Genomic DNA, 6,122 nt, shown 5'->3' with positions numbered 1-6,122 from the left:
AGGCCGGTCAGAAAGAAACATCATTAAACATATCTATATCAGGCAAAGTTTTGTTAGGACAGGTCACTGTCTTCACTCCTACCCACCAACCAAACCTCGCTGTTTTACTTTGAGACATACTATACACGAGTGAATTGGGTAAGATTGAGGGCATTTTTCAAATCTAGAATTGTTTAAGTAGTCTAGTTCATCAATTTCAATTTCTATATTATATCCTACTTCTACATATTGCTTTGTGTTATATACTTACGTTTGTTACCACTACGAGTTAACGCTGTACCATGTTTAAGTATTATTAGCAAGTCAAATACGCCTTAATCTTTTCCGCGTTTTGTAATATGATCATCACCTTGCTCATATTCCCATACATTTTATATTGTGAACTGGTGTGTGCAAAAACAAAAACTAACCCAAATGGATTTATTGCAAACAGAACATGCTTCTCATACGTAGTGGGTTCCATCATTTAGCCTATACAGACCCATTATTTTATGAATTTAAAACATGGCTATCTTTGATACAAACGCAACACATAGTTTGATCCTTATGTTTAGATTCACGAATATAAACCTGCTTCCTGTTTCTTTTAAGAATTGAATTGTATTAGATAACATTTTCTTACCCTACTCGGAATTCATTAAACTTTCATTTGATAGATCCTTAGTTATTGATCCTGCATGAATGAATTAGACATCATGGTCCAGATCTATGGAATGCGGAATGCACTCCTAGTCTCAAATACACCATGTAAAACCCTAAATTAATTTGAATTCAATACGGAGAAAGTATACCTGTCGGAGTCCATCGTTTGATCATTTCCCAATGCTGAATTAATATTTAATGTCATTTCCAGATTTCTATAAACACCCATTACTATATGTTATAACTCCCGTATAATAACCATCATCCCCGTCATCACTTTTTCTTATTTTTAAAATAATTTACCCCACCCCGGGCTTTCAAGCTTTCACGCAAGCGCTTCATGTGTTAGCCCTCTTCTGGAGATTTATCAATGAATAAGTATATGTTGTAACGCGGACAATTTATTTGAGTTGTATGTATTGCAGTAGAAAACATATTCAATTCAATAAATTTAATCATGAACATATCTCTCTTTAACTTTCAGATCTGCATGATTTAGGGCATAGACGATTTGACTGGGCCTTTTTGATAAACATCGTTATCCCCCGATCAATGTCACTTTACACAGGTAATGTTTATTAATGAACATAATATTCCATATAATTTTCGTTTGAAATCCGATCTAATCCAACCTACATAGTATTTGGTGTAGCGCCTTTTCCTTTCAGATTTCTGAGTGCTTCACAATTTGCTCCACACCGCAGAAAATGAAGAAATCAAATCAAATAAATTTATTTTGGTAGTACTGGTAGAAGTTTCCTAGATTACAATGGTAATGAACACTAAGGCAGGAATTGTCAATGCCATTTCGCAACTTTGCCAACCAATTCGTGTTGCGTGCATTCAATGTAGCCCTGCCTTTCTCTATGATAGTTTAAATTCGTAATCTGTGCATGCAAATTCGCATTTAAGTCAACCAAAGTAACTTGTTTCTCATGAAAATTATTTTTTTATTCATGCTTTTCGTCAAGCGTTCATTCAATTTAGTAAGACATGATCACATAATACTGCCATTCGTACATCAAAATTCTTCTATGAGCAACCACTGTAGCATTTCTTTGATTCAAACCAGTCAAGGTTTTGTAATGATTCTTTTTTTTAAATTCAAAGTGAGTTTTGCAAATAAGTGTTATATGTAATGACTAAAATACGGATTCGTTCACATTTGCGTAGACTTTAAACTTATTTGAAAATGATGATAGAAACTTAGAAGTAGATCATAAGCATATAATTCAAGGCGTGCCAGGACAATTACCCTCTGGACAATCACCCTCGACAGATTAACCCCCGGAGAACTCCCCCCCCCCCCCCCCCCCCCACTAAGACAATATTCCCCTGGAACTTACCCCCCGGAAAATTACTCCTAAAGGACATCCACCCATTAAGGACAATTACCCCCGGAAAATTACCCCCTTGGAAAATTACTCTCCAGCGGCCAATTACCCCCCCCCCCCCTCCAGGAAAATTACTCCCTTCTCTTGAAATTACACTCTACGACAATTAACCCCCTCCCAGGAAAACCAAAGGCAACCACCCTGAGGACAATTACTTCCCCAAATATTTCACCCCCTTGTTCATTAAAGGTCAGGGGGGGACGGGGGGTTATTGTTCTCGGAGTGGTTGTCCTTCGGGGAGGTAATTGTCCTAGGGCTAGATTTGGGGGCGGGGGTGACTTGTCCACGGAGGATAATTTTTTTCGGGGGGGGGGGGGGGTAATTGTTATTCGGGGGTGAGTACCCTGTTGATTATTGGCCGGGGGTGGTTGTCCTCGGTAGGCAATTTTCCGGGAAGTGATAGTCTATCGGGGGTAACTGTCCCGCTGGTAATAGATTGAGGGTGAATGCCCAGGGGGAAATTGTCCTAGAACCAATTCAACTATATTAATTGTAATTGCCTTTGTGTGTGTGTGTGTATGTGCGTGTGTGTGTGTGTGTATGTGTGTGACCGTGCGTGTGCGTGTGTGTGCGCGTGTGTACGTGTGCGTGCACTTGACGCGTGTCAAAGTGCTGCAAGAAGAAACTTCTCTGCTGAATTTGAGATTGGGGTAACGCGATTTTTTTTAGTGGGTGCCATCCCAATAAACAAAATCACGTGAAAATCACGTCAATATCAAGGTATCGACTTGAGGAGAGTTACGTTCTTCAAACACCGGACATTTACGTAAATGTGTTAATACGTTTATTGCATTAGGTAACTTGAAACACACGTACACTAAATCACGCAATTGTCACTGCAATATCACCATTATAATAACGTGATTATCCCTACCTTGGAGACCATGGTTTGTAAACCTAATACTCCCGTGTTTGTTTGGTTATGAAATTACATCTTCATACACGAAATTATCGCGTCACAGAAACACGTGAAGCGTTAGTGATAGTTTTAGTCAAAATATCTGCGTGAAATTCACGTGAATATTACGAGGCTGACTTGAGATGAATCATGTTCTTCATTTACGTGAAATTTACGTCGAAGAGGAAGTATGTTACTGTAACCCGCGTTCAACCCAATAATTACGCAAATGTTACACAATAAATGAACCAAAATAATGACGTTCTCATCCCGTTTCTGAACATCGTGTCTTGGATCTTCCATAATTACGTCCAGGCGCGCCGGAAGCAGTTTGGGATTAGAGGGGGTTGGGTGGGGGGGGGGGTGGGTGCAAACATCCCAGAAGAGAAAGCTAGTTGCAACTGGTCCAGTTGATGAACCATTTAATGCCAACTGGTAACCCTGGAAATTGAAATGGACTAAATGATCCAGTTGATCCAGGCCAGTTATAATTCAACTGATCTAGCTGAGCCATTAGAACCATTTGGTAAAACTTCCAACCAGTTGAACAGCAACAATACTTCAATACTGGTACGTCTGTATTTCCAATGTAAGGGCATTGGTAATAAGTAGACTTACATAATTGAATTAATCGAAAAAAATTCGTATACTTGTACTTTATTGAAATTATTTTAGTTCACAGTTAATGTTTCCCTTATTCATGTTTAACTATTTATACGAAGTAGCGAAATTTCCTAATAACTGGTAATTTATATTTGTAGTATTTTCGAAATGAATTGCATATAACTAAATCATCAGTAATTAACAAATATGCTGTAAATTCAGATAAATTGTTTAAAAAACATAGATCTGCACGCACCCCATATTCAATATGCAAATGAATTGGTGTCAGTTGGGTCAACTCGAAATATGCCAACGCTCAGTCATCAACTGGTACAACTGGAAATATGCACACTCCAGTTATCAACTGGTGCAATGAAAATATGCCAACAGTCAGTTATCAACTGGTGAAAATAGAAATATGCCAAAAGTCACGGGATTATCACCACGGAACTTAAATGCTAACTGTGAAACCATCAAGACACCCAAGAATAACTCATTTTCACACATGAAAAACACGGAATACCCAGCTTATATTAATAATCCGTTTGAGTCACGCGATCATCACCGCGGAACTACTGGCAACTTTGACTACGATTTAAATAGGTGTTTTGAGACACCTAATCATGACTAATTTTTCACACCTAAAAGTCACGTATGCCCAGCTTAGATTAATAATCCGTTTGAGTTACGAGATCATCACCGCGGAACTTATGGCAACTTTGACTTCCATTTAAATAGGTGTTTTAAGACACCTAATAATGACTAATTTTTCACACCTAAAAGTCACGTATGCCCTGCTTAGATTAATATTCCGTTTGAGTCACGAGATCATCACCGCGGAACTGCTGGCAACTTTGACTACCATTTAAATAGGTGTTTTAAGACACCTAATAATGACTAATTTTTCACACCTAAATATCACGGATTCACAGCTTAGATAAGTAATCAGTTTTAACTACGTGATCATCACCAAGAAAGTTATGGTAACTTTGAAACCATTTAAATAGGTGTTTTAAGACACCTAATAATGACTAATTTTTCACACCTAAAAGTCACGTATGACCAGCTTAGATCAATAATCCGTTTGAGTCACGAGATCATCACCGCGGAATTTATGGCAACTTTGACTACTATTTAAAAAGGTGTTATAAAACACTTAATAATTACTAACTTTCACACCTACATATCACGTTTTCACAGCTTAGATTAGTAATCAGCTTGAGCCACGTGATCATAACCAATACATTTATGGTAACTTTGAAACCTTTTAAAGAGGTGTGTAAGACACCTCAGAATTACTAGTTGAATATAACCAGAGATTCACGGACAGAACAATAAGACGATTAGCCGGTGTAAGTAACGTGATTATTACCATCAACCTTGGATAACATGTGAAACCAATCAATAAAGGTGCTTACAAGACCAAATAATTACGTATTTATCGCCACCATCGGTTAACTGACAAAAAACTCGTTGCTTGGTCAAGTGGTAATTTGGTAATAAACACTTGATTTACAGAGGTAAGTGGAATCACGTTACTCCAGTCGCGTGATAAACTGGTGGTTTTTAGGTTAGATAAAAACGTGAACAGGAGTACCTTTTTTGTTTAAATGAAGGCACGTGTCGATAACGTTTAAATCTAGTTCAAAGGGCACTATACTTTAAAATCACTTAAAATACACTCCCAAAAGAGGTTACATTTTGGTGTTCTGTTTATTGGGATATGACTAAGAATATAATTTGGCCAAATTGGTTACACTTGGTCAGAGCATAGCGTAAATTCTTTGTAATAATTATTTACATAATATCATCAACAGATACAACATGAAATTTGATGTCAATGACAAAATTTATGGAAAGACAAAATATACGACTGTTCAGATAAATGTAAGATTTATTAGTTTGGTTATTTACAAACTAAAAATAAATGCCGAACAGATGAAGAATGTTACCACAAACTGATGAGTCGTATCTACGGGGTAATAAGGAGAATTATCTTCTTGTTCTTTACTTGTATGTATTCTCACATTTATTTTGCTTTAATCTTTGCTGTATGATTGTGCTACATAAGTATAATAAAGAAATTTCGAGCAGAAGCCACCGAACTTTTATCGGACATCCTATATTATCAATTTTCCCTTATTATATTAAATTTGCTGCAATACTATATATCTAGACAATATATGTAATGTTTTGTTTCGTGCCCAGACTTGCAATTAAATGAGCAGTATTTATTTTTCGAGCACAAGGAATTTACCCCCCCCCCCCCCCTGCCATCAAAATGTCGGGAGAAAGGGAAAGAAATATTATATATACATAATATCGACTCTTGAAAAAAGGGTGGACAGTAAAAAGCAAGAATTGTTTACCAGCAATATTAAAGACATAACTAAGAGCAGTTAAAAAATAGTGCTAAAAATCAAATTGTGATTCAATGTACTACTAAAATTACCTTCCCAAATGTGGTAATGGCTTTTTACAACACGGTTTGGACAATTCCATACCACGTTCTCAAACCTTTTTGTCAGGTATGTATTTCGTACTACCCTATTTCTAGCTGTAAAATATACATTTTTTCAAGAATG

The sequence above is a fragment of the Strongylocentrotus purpuratus genome, unplaced genomic scaffold (genome assembly GCF_000002235.5).
Source record: "Strongylocentrotus purpuratus isolate Spur 01 unplaced genomic scaffold, Spur_5.0 spur5_scaffold_19, whole genome shotgun sequence".
Lineage (NCBI taxonomy): Eukaryota > Metazoa > Echinodermata > Echinoidea > Camarodonta > Strongylocentrotidae > Strongylocentrotus > Strongylocentrotus purpuratus.
Note: the sequence above shows the minus strand (reverse complement) of the source record.